Consider the following 14,248-nt stretch of genomic DNA (forward strand, 5'->3'; position numbering starts at 1 on the left):
CTTCAACTTAAATTCCATATTCCCAAAAAAAAAAAATAGGGTTAGAAATTGAGAAATATGACCTAAATTTCTGAACTTTTCAATGTTAAAGATGAATTTTAATCACTGGGTAGCTAAGAATTTGTTGTTTGTAACTGAATCCCGGTTTTTCATTAATTTCTACTTCAAGCATGTTTTGAACGAGAAGTCAAAGGAAGGTCAGTAGGGATGTGAATGGTATATGTGGGTTTTATAGATGGGATCTCCATCTCGACGTGTTCATGGTTCGGCATGATACGAAGAATATGCATATTGCTGTTAAATTCAAGGGCTAATACTATAAATAGGATCAGAGGATTTTTTTGGAGGAGCGAAGAAAAATACCAATAAGTTTCGGTTGGAAGTTTCATCAATAGGGCTGGCAACCGATATTCGTTTCCGAAAATCTGGCATCCTATAGGATTTAATCCGTATCCGATATCGGAATCGGATGTTCTATCGGATTTTTCCTCTTAACGATATCGGAATCGGATTAGGCGGCTCCCGTTAAGTTAATATCCGACATCCGATAGTCTAAGGGTGTACTTTTAATTTCCTACCCCTTGGTATTATCTATAGACTGTCGGGAGAACCTAATACTCTCTACTGAATCCCTATTCTCTAGTCTCTCTATCGACGGCGGTTTAGAAATTGAAAAACCAATCATCTGAAGTACAATACATCGGAGCACTGATCTCTTGTTCCATCTGATCAAGGATTTCAAGGCGACCTTTTTATGCAGGTCCTAAGCACTCACAGACAATACCTAAAGGAACGCCAGCTACATTTACATCCAATTGAATTGCAGTAATTCCATCTCATGAGCCTGCAACTTCGAAGTTCATGTCCACGAGATGCTCTTCCAAACTCTATATAGATCCAAATAATAAAACCCAAAAAGGAGTTGTTTGCAACCACAACAAGTTAAGTCGTGACTTCCATACTTAAAGCATCAGATATATAGTAACGCAAAATTTATTTTAGCAAACCAATTTGAGAATCGAGATATCATATCTCAAGTTCAATGCATATGATCGACGACCTCTAATCACTATAATCAACAAGGAAAACAATGAGAGTATGATTAAGATCGTGAAGACTTCCATTTCTCCTTCCTTCTCTTCCAATTTCTTACTCAATTATTCTATCTTATCTTTGTATGCCTGAATTTGTAGTATGAAATAAGGGCTTGTCTTGTGCCTCTCGGATTTTAACGGATAAAAATCCGATATCCGATAACTTTAACATTAACCTTATCGAATTGGATTTTTAAATATCCGTCGGATGTTATCGGATATCAGATATCCTCTAACCCTTAACCTTAACCTTATTGGTATGGCCAATATCCGGCAGATATTTATCCATTGACAGTCCTATTCATCAAGGAGGCAAAGAAGATGAAAACAACTTAGGGTCAGTATTATGGTTTGGTTTCTCTGAACCATTAGATCTCATGTTCCATGTGAACGGCACCAGATGCTCTTTTTTTTACATGCCACGTGTTAACGGAATTTAAGTCTGTTAAATAATTATCAGCGTTTTTAAAATAAGTCAATTTATCTGATGCATGGTTTAGTCAACGGTTTGGCTTGACGGTCTTTGACTGGTCAAGATACCAATCCTTAATATTTCAAATGTTGGGTACAAAACTAGGTGTTTGACATTTGTTGGGTACCAAACGTTAAATGACCCTAAATATTATTGGTATGAAATCACGGGAAATTAAAAAACAAGATATTAACGTGATTCGGTCAACTCGACCTACATCCACGACGAAATCTCCTAAGATGGTAGTATTATTGATCTCATTAACTCAGAGAAATGATTTATATGTACACGATGATTCCTATTCCTATTTATATATATATATATTTATTTATTTATTTTAAAAATAAATATTTTTTTTTCTTAATAGGAAAGTTATTAATTAAAATAATAATAATTATACAAAACTTTTGGTTGGTAGCCTAGCAACAAGCTGGGATCCAACTCCTCTTTGAATAGCAATGCCTAATCTATAAAAAATAAAACTCCCCAAACCGCAACTAGCATCATTGCTGATAAGACAATTCTTCAGACGCTTGAAGAATCTCAAAGTGTCCTCGCCAAGTTCTCCTAAAGTAGAGAAGGCTAGGACTCCAAGGCCATACCCATGTGAAACGCATTTGTCCAAATATTTAGCACATTTCCGTGAAACAGCACTAGAGATGGCTTTACCAGGGACAAAAGAGCGCACACCTTCACCAGTGAAAGGCGAGACACCTGTAACATCCATACAAACATCTTGACTACTATCCCAATTAAGAACAAGGATATCGGCGGGCTTCAGATCTCTGTCGTCATCTATATATATATATATATATATATATATATATATGTATATTTTAATGCAAAAAAAGGAGATTTATATTAATTTGAAGATAGTTCAGCGTTTGACATAATAAAAAACTTCAAAAAATCAGGAAATTGGTTAAGCCAACAACCAGACACGCCCTCTTTACGGGCGTACTTAGCTAATTCATCCGCACACTTATTTGCTTTTTTATTTGTGTGCATACAACTCCAGTTATCTAAATGTCCTAATAAAACTTGAGTATCTTCCACAATGCCTCTAGCTTCCCAAGGAATAACTGACTCTTTGCCAAGAATGGTTGAAACTAGTGGCTGGTAATCAGTCTCCAACACCATCTTCTTAAATCCAAGAGAAATAGCCCATTTCACGGCTTCCAAGACTGCTACACACTCCAGAAATTCCGATCCTTGAGCATTGCGAACACTCCAGGATCTTGAAGCTAGGTGGGTACCTGAAGAATTCCTTATTATTAGACTGTATCCACCATGTTTAATATAAGGGCAGTAAGAAGCGTCACAATTTATCTTAACAAAATCATCCTTAGGAGGTAGCCACTTAGGAATAAAGAGGGTGAGGAAGATCTGTTAGTGTCCCTGGTAACACTAGCAGAATTTTTTAGGAAATGGTTAATCTGTAAAGTGAGTTTTTGTATGGAAGTATGTTTGCTGCTGAAGACCAGGTCACATCTGCACTTCCATAAGTGCCAGGCAATAATAGCCATATTACTAACCATATTATCACCAGCTTCGAACCAACTAAGAATCCAGTCCTTTAGACTGTGAAACTGTCCTTCATTACATATGTAGCCACCCATATTAAAACAGATGGATCTTGCAAATGGACAATACAAGAGCATGTGTAGACTAGTTTCATATGTGCTTTTGCATCTGCTGCACTTAATATCTTGTTGTCTGAAATTTCTATTCATTCTTTCATGTGAAGGAAGAATATCTCTCACACATTTCCAGATGAAGAGCTTAATTCTTGGGATAGCATTGATTGACCAGATATTCTTCCAATGTGAATTACGAGAATGTTGAGACGTGTTCACTCCTTGATGAAACTTATGGTTATAGAGAGCATAATAGGCAGACTTCACCGCAAACAAACCATTTTTAGTAAGAGTCCGGACGAGCTTATCTTTGCTGCATTTAGGAATTCTCATATTGAGAATCAGAGAAGCAGTGTTGCTATCGAAGAGGTCATTTATGAGATGAGTCTTTCAGCACTTGTTAACAAGATCAATGAGCACAGATACACGAGAAACCTCTTGAGAATTAGTAGTTACAAAAGAAGGAACTTGAATAGCATCCAAACCAACAATCCACTTATCTTTCCAAATTTGAATTTTTTCTCCATTACCTAGAGACCAAAAACTATGTCTTTTTATGAATTTAAACTCAGAACTGATGCTCTTCCAACACCATGTAAAGTCTTTTTTCTTTGAGAAATGAAGGGGATATGAGCTCTTGAAGTATTTAGCTTACATTGAATTTGACCATACTGTATCTTCAATCGTACACAATCTCCAGGCAGTCTTAGCCAAAAGGGCGTGATTAAAACGTTGAAGGTCTCTGAAGTTAAGGCCTCCATCTTTGTATGTTTTGCATATGCTCTTAAAAGAGGTAAGAAAAACCCCTTTTTTTGGAGCTTTATTCCACCAAAACCTCAACTGAATAGAGTTCATCTTCTTGATAGTTTCTTCCGGCAACTTGAAGGAGCTCATCTGATGGAGATGAATTGTATTTAGGACATGTTTAACCATCACAGATATGCCTGCCTGAGATTGCATTTTTCCGTTCCATTTTGATAATCTACGAAGCATATTGTCAATGAGATAATTAAAAGAAACACTCTTTTTCTTACCAAGAAATAATGGAACTCCAAGGTACCTTTCATTTTGATCCATTGGTATTAGTTGAAGAAGATTAATAATATCCTCTCAAGCTCCTTGACTCAAGTTTTTACTGAAAGATATACTTGACTTCTGATAATTAAGTAACTGCCCTGAAGATGAAGAGAATACTTCTAAAATGTGTTGCAGTTGACAAATATTTTCCAAGTTGTCCCGAACAAAGATTAAACAGTCATCCGCGAACAATAGATGGCTTATTTGTGGTGCTCTCCTTGCTATTTTAATTTCCTTGATTTGTTTAGCATGTTCAACAGCTACCATTGCTCGTGAGAAAGCCTCCATAGCTATGATAAATAAGTAAGGTGAGATGGGATCACTGATCAGATTTTTAATTGTTGTTGTAGTAATATAAGATTCGAACTCTAAGATTTGTGAAGACTAAATTTAAAGGTTTAACGAAAATAATAAAAGAAAGCTACTGGGACTAGGATTCCACCGAATTCGTATCATAAGGCTCAATTATTCATTGTCAACAATTATCGTTCAATAAAAATAACATCGACTCTTATTTTGCGAAAGTAGATTCTCAAAATATTAGTTATAAATCGTAAGCATGGGACATCAAACATTTAAGCAAGCATGACCCATCAAATAAAATAATAACTAATTAATTCAAATCATAATTCTATTTTAATTAGTGCAAAATTCATATAGATAATAAAATAAATTTACCAATGTATGAAATTCGGCTTCCTCCGTCGTCCCGGTGTTGGGGTTTAGCTCATTAGGTTGGAAAACGCTCAAAAATATAATTCATAGCTCAAAATGTGTTTTTATTGAAGAAGAGTAATAATATAGTGAATCTGCAACACTGTATTGCCGTTACAGACGTCACCGTTACAAGAAATTGTTGAAAATTCAAAACAAGCGTGCCAAACTGATTGTTACGAGTACTGTTAATAAACGACAGTTCTCTACGACAGTCGATAGGCGTCAAAAGTTCTTCTTCTTCTTCTTCTCTACAGCAATAGAGAAATCTGCTCTGCGACCCTCTGTTCTTCTCCCCAACTCTCGATACCCTCTCTGTAGCTCGACCCCTCCTATTTATATACCACCAGAGTCCCAAAATCTCGATTAAATGTCCCATATCTTGCATTGAAGTCTCGGAGATTTTATTCTCCTTTTCTTTTCTTTCATGCTTGTAGCTGTTAAAATCTCTCTTCATCAAAAATACCGAATCCCCAATGAATATACTTCCCTAACTGCACGTATCTTCCACAATAACTCTGTATAATTTTCTCTTTAATTCTGTGGGATACGAAAATATTTCCTTCCCCTTTTTTCTTCCACACGCGCCTGTTGCTGTCAAGCATTGTATACTCCCTCCAAACACGTTGAGTCATCATCCAAAAGCATAACAGAATGAGGATAGCGCACTCAGGTCATACGTAACTGCCGTAAATAGCTTGGGAAAAATCTAGAAAATATCTCCTACTCTGTTTCATGAAATCACGAGATTCTTTCTCTGCACGCGTATCTTGTAGTGATATTCCAACCAAACATGTTGAATACTCATAACATATTGAGTCAAACTCGAGCCGCCTCATGTATTCCTCCAAAAATATAACCATAACTCCGAGATATCCTCAAGCTCCCTGTTTTGGTTCAAACACAGGAAATCTTCCTTCTTTAGAGGTTATACCAAACATACCTTCCATATTTAGATAGAACAGGGTCAAACCAATCAAAATCCACGATTAAATCTCACTAAAACTCTCCGCAGATCAAATCCAGGAGTATGCAGAAGAGAAGATATTTTCCGTCCAAATTTATGTTCACGACCATGAAGAAGGGGTGCCTCTAGCGAAGTCTGGATTGCCTTTAATACGTGGGTGGAAATAGTATCCAGGGGTGCAAATAGATGTGGGTGCCCCTTAGTAATTAAGGTATCCCTTATCCAAAGTGAAAGTCCGAATAGTGGGAGTCCTCCGGGGTGCAAATAACATTTTTTGCGAGCCAATTCTCCACAAGAGCTTATTCTTCTAAAAACAACTAAAACAAATTTATTAGTGATAAAAAAGAGTCACAGCTAATGTATTTATGAGTGAAAATGCGTCGCACTTTCGTGCTTATCAAATTCCCCACACTTACATTTTGCTAGTCCTCGAGCAAAACAGGAAATTAACCCGCTACACAACTTGTCATATAATAAGATAGAGATAAAGAGATCCGCTACACAGCTGGTCATATTTATTTTTAGACCCACTACACAGTTGATCATATAATGGAAGAAAAAAAATAAGAAAAGACCCGCTACACAGCTGGTCAAATTATGCAATTTTTTTTTTGGTGACGCGCTCCACAGCTGGTCATATAATGAAAAGAGAACAAAAGAAAAGACCCGCTCCACAGCTGGTCATAATTTATTTTTTTCTAGACCCGATCAACAGCTGGTCATAAACTACCTACAAACCTTCAATAGACCCGCTCAACAACTGATCATGATTTGCAATGAAACACCTGAAACACTAAAGTAAAAAGTTAACCACTCCCCCACACTTAAATTTTACATTGTCCTCAATCTAATTGAGTCATCCAACGCAAAACTTAAGATGGAAAATTCATAATGCAAAAAGTAAACGAAAATATAAAAATAAATAAAATAAAAGTACACCTACTGGAATATACAAAAAGGATCCCCATAAACTAACAACCTGAAAATTTGGGGATCAACCCAAAATACAACATTTACAAATGATAGCTTCACGCTTATGTTATAACGATGCGGAGACACTGAAACTATCAAAAACAAAGATTTACCTCGAAACCAGGTTTTTACAACACAGGGAAGTGTGTAAACAACATAATATGGGAATTCTATTGGGACTGGGGAAATATCAATTGGCTCATGCACGGTATCAGAAACAGGGACGTCCTCTGGGTATTTAGATGCAAAGTACTCCAATAATATTTTAGAAGCACACAATTCTAACCCTAAATTAGGTAACTTTTGGAAGTCTAGGGGTCTAGAAACAACCTCTAAGTCTGGTGAAAGATCTTGCGAGATAGATTCTTCTAATAAATTAGACAAATCATCTATACAATCATTCACAGGGTCATCTACAAATTCTGTCTCGACCAGAGAGTCATTACTAGACTGATCATCATCATCATATAATATTTTACATTCCAGAATTCTCAATGTTAGTTCCAAGCTAAGTGGTGTGTGCTTATAATACTTCTCATATATCTCTAGAGGAGATTCTTCACTTACCACATGTGGATCAAAAACTCCATACCGTTGCCTACGCTTATATTCAGCAAGCGTCATCTCAGATGACGTCTCCCCAGAAGAAGTCATCATCCTCAAAATGTCTCTGAAAAGAAATACAAAAATAAACGCATAAAAAGGAAAAAAAATGAAAATATTGTACAAAATTAAAAAATATAAACCTAAAAATTAATCTAAAAACAAATCCCCGTCGGCGGTGCCAAAATGATCAGATTTTTAATTGTTGTTGTAGTAATATAAGATTCGAACTCTAAGATTTGTGAAGACTAAATTTAAAGGTTTAACGAAAATAATAAAAGAGAGCTACTGGGACTAGGATTCCAACGAATTCATATCATAAGGCTCAATTATTCATTCTCAACAATTATCGCGCAATAAAAATAACATTGACTCTTATTTTGCCAAAGTAGATTCTCAAAATATTAGTTATAAATAGTAAGCATGGGACATCAAACATTTAAGCAAGCATGACCCATCAAATAAAATAATAACTAATTAATTCAAATCATAATTCTATTTTAATTAGTGCAAAAGTCATATAGAAAATAAAATAAATTTACCCATGTATGAAATTAGGCTTCCTCCGTCGTCCTAGTGTTGGAGTTTAGCTCATTAGGTTGGAAACACGCTCAAAAATATAATTCATAGCTCAAAAGGTGTTTTTATTGAAGAAGAGTAATAATATAGTGAATCCGCAACGCTGTATTGGCGTTACAGACGTCACCGTTATAAGAAATTGTTGCAAATTCAAAACAAGCGTGCCAAACTGACTGTTACGAGTACTGTTAATAAACGACAGTTCTCTGCGACAGTCTGTAGGCGTCAAATGTTCTTCTTCTTCTTCTTCTTCTTCTTATTCTCTGCAGTAACAGAGAAATCTGCTCTGCGACCCTCTGTTCTTCTCCCCAACTCTCGATACCCTCTCTGTAGCTCGATCCCTCCTATTTATATACCACCAGAGTCCCAAAGTCTCGAGTAAATGTCCCCAAATATTGCATTGAAGTCTCGGAGATTTTATTCTCCTTTTCTTTCCTTTCATGCTTGTAGCTGTTAAAATCTCTCTTCATCAAAAATACCGAATCCCCAATGAATATACTTCCCTAACTGCACGTATCTTCCACAATAACTATGTATAATTCTCTCTTCAATTCTTTGCAGATACGAGAATATTTCCTTCCCCTTTTTTCTTCCACACGCGCCTGTTGCTGTCAAGGATTGTATACTCCCTCCAAACACGTTGAGTCATCATCCAAAAGCATAACAGAATGAGGATAACACACTCAGTTCACACGTAACTGCAGTAAATAGCTTGGGAAAAATATAAAAAATATCTTCTTCTCTGTTTCATGAAATCACGAGATTCTTTCTCTGCACGCGTATCTTGTACTGATATTCCAACCAAACATGCTGAATACTCATAACATATTGAGTCAAACTCGAGTCGCCTCATGTATTCCTCCAAAAATATAACCATAACTCCGAAATATCCTCAAGCTCCCTGTTTTGGTTCAAACACAGGAAATCTTCCTTCTTTGGCGATTCTACCAAACATACCTTCCCTGTTTAGATAGAACAGGGTCAAACCAATCAAATTCCACGATTAAATCTCCCTAAAACATTCCGCAGATTAAATCTAGGAGTACGCAGAAGAGAAGATATTTTCCCGCCAAATTTATGTTCACGACCATGAAGAAAGGGTGCCTCTAGCGAAGTATGGAGTGCCTTTAGTACGTGGGTGGAAATAGTAGCCAGGGGTGCAAATAGATGTGGGTGCCCCTTAGTAATTAAGGTACCCCTTATCCAAAGTGAAGGTCCGAATAGCGGGTGTCCTCCGGGGTGCAAATAACATTTTTTTCGAGACAATTCTCCACAAGAGCTTATTCTTCTAAAAACAACTAAAATAAGTTTATTAGTGATAAAAAGAGTCTCAGCTAATGTACTTATGGGTGAAAATGCGTCGCACTTTCGTTGTTATCAATCACCCTGATGAATTCCTCTTGATGGATGAAAAGAAGTGCAAGGAGCTCCATTAAGTAGAACTGATATTTCTATAGTACTTATGTATTGGTGTATTAGTGAGCACCACTGCTTACTAAAACCCATTTTCTTCATAACTGCCATCAGAAAATCCCAATCAAGCCTGTCAAAGGCTTTCGACATATACAACTTCAATGCGAGATGACTGGTACCTTTTTTCTTGCGCTTCAATGTGTGCATAATATAATGGGACAAAGAAATATTATCAGAGATCAGATGACCTGGAACATAAGCTGACTGAAGTGGCGAAATCACCTTGTTTAGTATTGTCTTCAATATTCTGTCCATTAGCTTTGAGATTATTTTGTAGGACGTATTACACAGAGCAATTGGTCTATAGTCCGATGGAGAAGAAGGAGTTTTAACCTTTGGCACAAGCATGATCCTAATTTTGTTAATGCTCTTACTGATGTAGCCTGAAGAGAAATTTTTTTGAACCATTTGCACAATTTTGCATTTAACTGTCTCCCATTGTGTCTGGTAGAATCCTGGTGGAAATCCATCAGGACCTGGAGCTTTCCATGGTTCCATACTTTTAAGAGTATCGAAAATTTCTTTTTCTGAAGGGATTTCAACTAGACGATCATTATCTTCTTGTGTGATCACTTCTTGAACATTATTGATTAATTCTTCATTGAAAGCTGGATTAGTTGGGGAGATAATACCTTGAAAATGCTCAGTAAGTAGAGAAGAAAGAGTATCTCTATCAGAAACCCATTGACCGTCATTATTTTCCAAGGCATCAATTCTATTTCTCGCTCTTCTCTTGTTTGCATTAACATGGTGAAATTTTGTGTTACAATCGACCTCCTTGAAAAAAGTATCTCTAGACTTATGTAGCCAGAACTCTTTGCGGATATCCTTCCATTTTTCAATTTCTGATTCAACTTGGATGATAGAAGAAGAATTATCGGCAGCAACAGAATTCTGATGGAGAGAGTCCAATTGAGGATGAAGTTTCTTGATGTTTGTATCAATGTTACCAAATACCTCTTTATTCCATAAAGAAAGCTTTTTCCTAGTAAAAATCAGCTTCTGATTAAGTTTGTTAGCAGCCGAGCCTTGTACCTATTTATCCCAAGCTAACTCAACTTGTTCTTTACAAGAAGAATTTTGTAACCAACAAGCAAAAAAATTTCAGTTTCTACTAGAACAAAAGTTGATAGAATACAAACTTAACATAATAGGGGTATGATCAGAACCATAATGGGTAAGATGAGATAATTTAGCGTCAGGAAAAGATAGAAACCATTCATCATTAGTTAGAGCTCTATCTAACCTAGATCTTATTTTACCAGTTCCATGTTTATTATTTGACCACGTAAAGGATTTCCCATTATAACTCATATCAGTAAGACCATCATCATAGATATTTTGGATAACATATTGGGACTTAGAACTAGAGGCGGTTTTCCTAAAATCTCTATCTTCTTCAGTGAAAGTGACATTTAAGTCACCTATCAGTACCCAAGGTATATTCACTTCCTATCCTAATTCTTTAATAAACTCCCATTGAGTTTTTTTCTCAGTTGGTTTACAAGACCCATACACACAAGAGAGAAGCCATTCTGATTTGGAGGGATCATTCTTGACTATGCAATGAAATATATTTTTTGAAGAATTCAAAAGTTCAAAATGGAAACCATCATTCCAAAGAAGAAGGAGACCTCCAGACAAACCTATGGATGGTTCAAAGGCTGAATTAGGAAAGTTTAGAGATTTTGAAAGTCTTATAAATTTATCAGAACAAATCTTGGTTTCTTGTAAAAAGATGATATCAGGATTATGTATTCTATTGAGATTTCTAATGTGATCTCTAGTGTTTTTATCATTAAAACCTTGGAAATTCTAAGAAATAACCTTCATGTTAAAAGAAAAGACGTAACTCAAAGGATGGTTCAAGATCTGAAAAAATAGTTCAGAAAGAGTAAGAGGAAATGCCTGAGCAGTCTCTCCATGGTCATCATTTATGGGCTCAGCTTGCATTGATTCCGGGTTATTGTTATCCAACTCGAACGCTGGATTATCGATCATACTAGTAGAAGTAGCCTTCTCAAGGATTTTTGAAGGATTAACATGAATATTATGTGGGTTCATGTTTGGTTCATCATTTAGGATCGAGTTTCTCATCCTCTTGGAATTCCTTGGGGCATCAGTAGACTCATTTCCTTCAGCAACTATGGTTTCTTCTTCCTCCATTTCTACCAGCATAGAATTAGATAGACCGCGTTCATCATTTCCCTCATGAACTTCATCATTTCTTTCATAAACTTCACTTTCTTCTTGAAGAAAAGCCTGATATTCAGCAGAGTTCAAGTTGTCCAGATATAAGAGATATCCCCAATGAGCATACTTCTCTGGTTGATAATCTAGAACAAAAAACTTATCACAGATTTTCTTTGGCTACAACTCCCAGTAGTAGCGTATCCAAACTTCCTCTCCAGAAATAGTTTTCCACCAGCCTCCCCGATGGAATGGCTTTTTGAGATCCATCTCCATTCTAGATTTCACTGTATTACCATATCTTGGTCTACAATTCTCCGGATTTGTACTGATTTTTCTTCCCATGAAACCAATAGCCTCTTCGACGACTGATTTATTGAGATGTTCAAGTTTAAGGTACTTGAAATGGACAGTAAAGACATGATGAGTAAATTTATAATCTGAGGCCCTAGTGCCAGCAATAAACTTCTTCACATCAAATAAATCTTCACCAATAATCCAAGGACCATTCTCGATGACTTCATCTTTTTCTTCTTCACTGTTTAATCTTACCAACATAAGATTGTGACCCATGACACAAATCTGTTTGTTTCTATATCTTGTCCATAAGGAATTGATTTCTTCATTAATAATTCTCATATCAATCTTGTCCTTAGTTTTCCAAGTAAAGCATATGACCATTCCTCAGATGCAGCATTGATTCGTTCTCTAGGAATCTCCAGAGAAGCATTCCTCAATTGTCTTGATAACTGGTTGATTTTGTTTGGACGACTGTTAGAACTAGAAGCCATTGTAAGTATTAGAGATCTCCACCAATAGAGAGTTTTAGGAATATGGAAAATGATGTGAAGATTGGAATGGTTTCTATGATAAAGAAGGAAGAATAAATACTGCCTTTCTGAGATTTTTTGAAGATCCAAAATCCTTGATATTATACTGAAGATCCAAAATCCTTGATATTATACTGAAGATCTTTGTATTTTCGTAAGCAGGGAAAGAAATTTTTCCTGCTATGAACGTCTTCTGCATGGAAATTATGTGCATTTATGACCCATGAATATTCCCAATTAATCCTATATTGAGTAGGGTTTTTAAGGAGAATATAATTTATATTATGGTATTGATGAAAGTGGTAACGTAAAAGTTGACTCATTTGCATGGAGCTGACATCACGGATATACTACTGCCAAATTATAGAAGGGAATTGATGAGTTTGGAGATCGCAATTTTTGATATTGAGAAAATCTCCCTGATGAACACGAAAATCTTCAGATTTGGATTTGATATTTATTCGTATGACATGAGATGTCACTGTACTACTAGTAAGAATTATCACAACAAGGATGATGTGCACCACTACTTTCCACACTACTGCTTTAGATTCAGAACCAAGCATTCTGAAACTCCACAACTGGATTACCCATAAATGATAAAGATGGAGATATGCACAGAAGAGAGCTACCACTTCATAGAAAGAGCTAGTAAGAGAATAATCACAGTAATAAAAACTATCCTATAAGATACAAAGGATAATTCCACAATATCCAGAAAATTTAGGAGACTGAAAAGCAAAACTTCATTAAATTTCCACAATATCCAGAGAATTTAGGAGACTGAAAAACAAAGTTTCATTAGGTTTCCTATTAATATAAAAAATAAGAAGAAATTTAAGAAGACATGAAAGATTATCAAAAGAATTAAGAGTTTTCAAACCGATTTGAAAGATGAGTTAAAACATGGAATCCCCCGATTCGCAGAGCTTCTCTCTGTTATTAGACGCAAATTTATCTTTGGTTTGATTATCTAAAACTGGAGTCACAACAGGTGATGTTTTCCAACCTTCCTATATATATATATGATTGCAGGATAAACAGTATACCTAGACGATAACAAACTATATTGACTATGTAAACTAAAACTTATCTAACTAGAATACGAGATTCACTGGCTAGATTACGTAATCATGTAAACTTAATCTTGTGATGCTAGCTAACCACTTCCGTATCTATATTATAAAAATAAGTCCCCTTTATGTATGTGGACAATTACAACCATTGATTTTTCCATCCGGCGGCTCGGATCGTTCGATTATATGTTTTATATAAAAATATATGGCCGTCCGTCCGATCGTTAGGTTTCTTGATCTTGTCAGGCTTCCAAAAACTTTAAAATTCCAAACGGGAAAAGACGGGTCCTTAGTTTTCCAAATTTAACTTAGCTAGGTTTCCATGAAAAAAACAAAACGACCCTTAGTTTGTCAAAAAAAAAAAAAAAAACTTATTATCGTTTCCTTAATCCTTCCCAATCGTTGGTTTCCTTAATCATTCCCAATTGTTGTCCCTATATATGACATCGTGGTATTCGACGAGTGTGAAAACAAGCCAGTCAGCTTTTGACAATAGATATCACCCTGCACAAAATATAGTCATAGCTAAAAAAAATTAGCAGAGTTAATAGATACTTATTGTGC

Source organism: Papaver somniferum, chromosome 6, assembly GCF_003573695.1.
Source record: "Papaver somniferum cultivar HN1 chromosome 6, ASM357369v1, whole genome shotgun sequence".
NCBI lineage: Eukaryota > Viridiplantae > Streptophyta > Magnoliopsida > Ranunculales > Papaveraceae > Papaver > Papaver somniferum.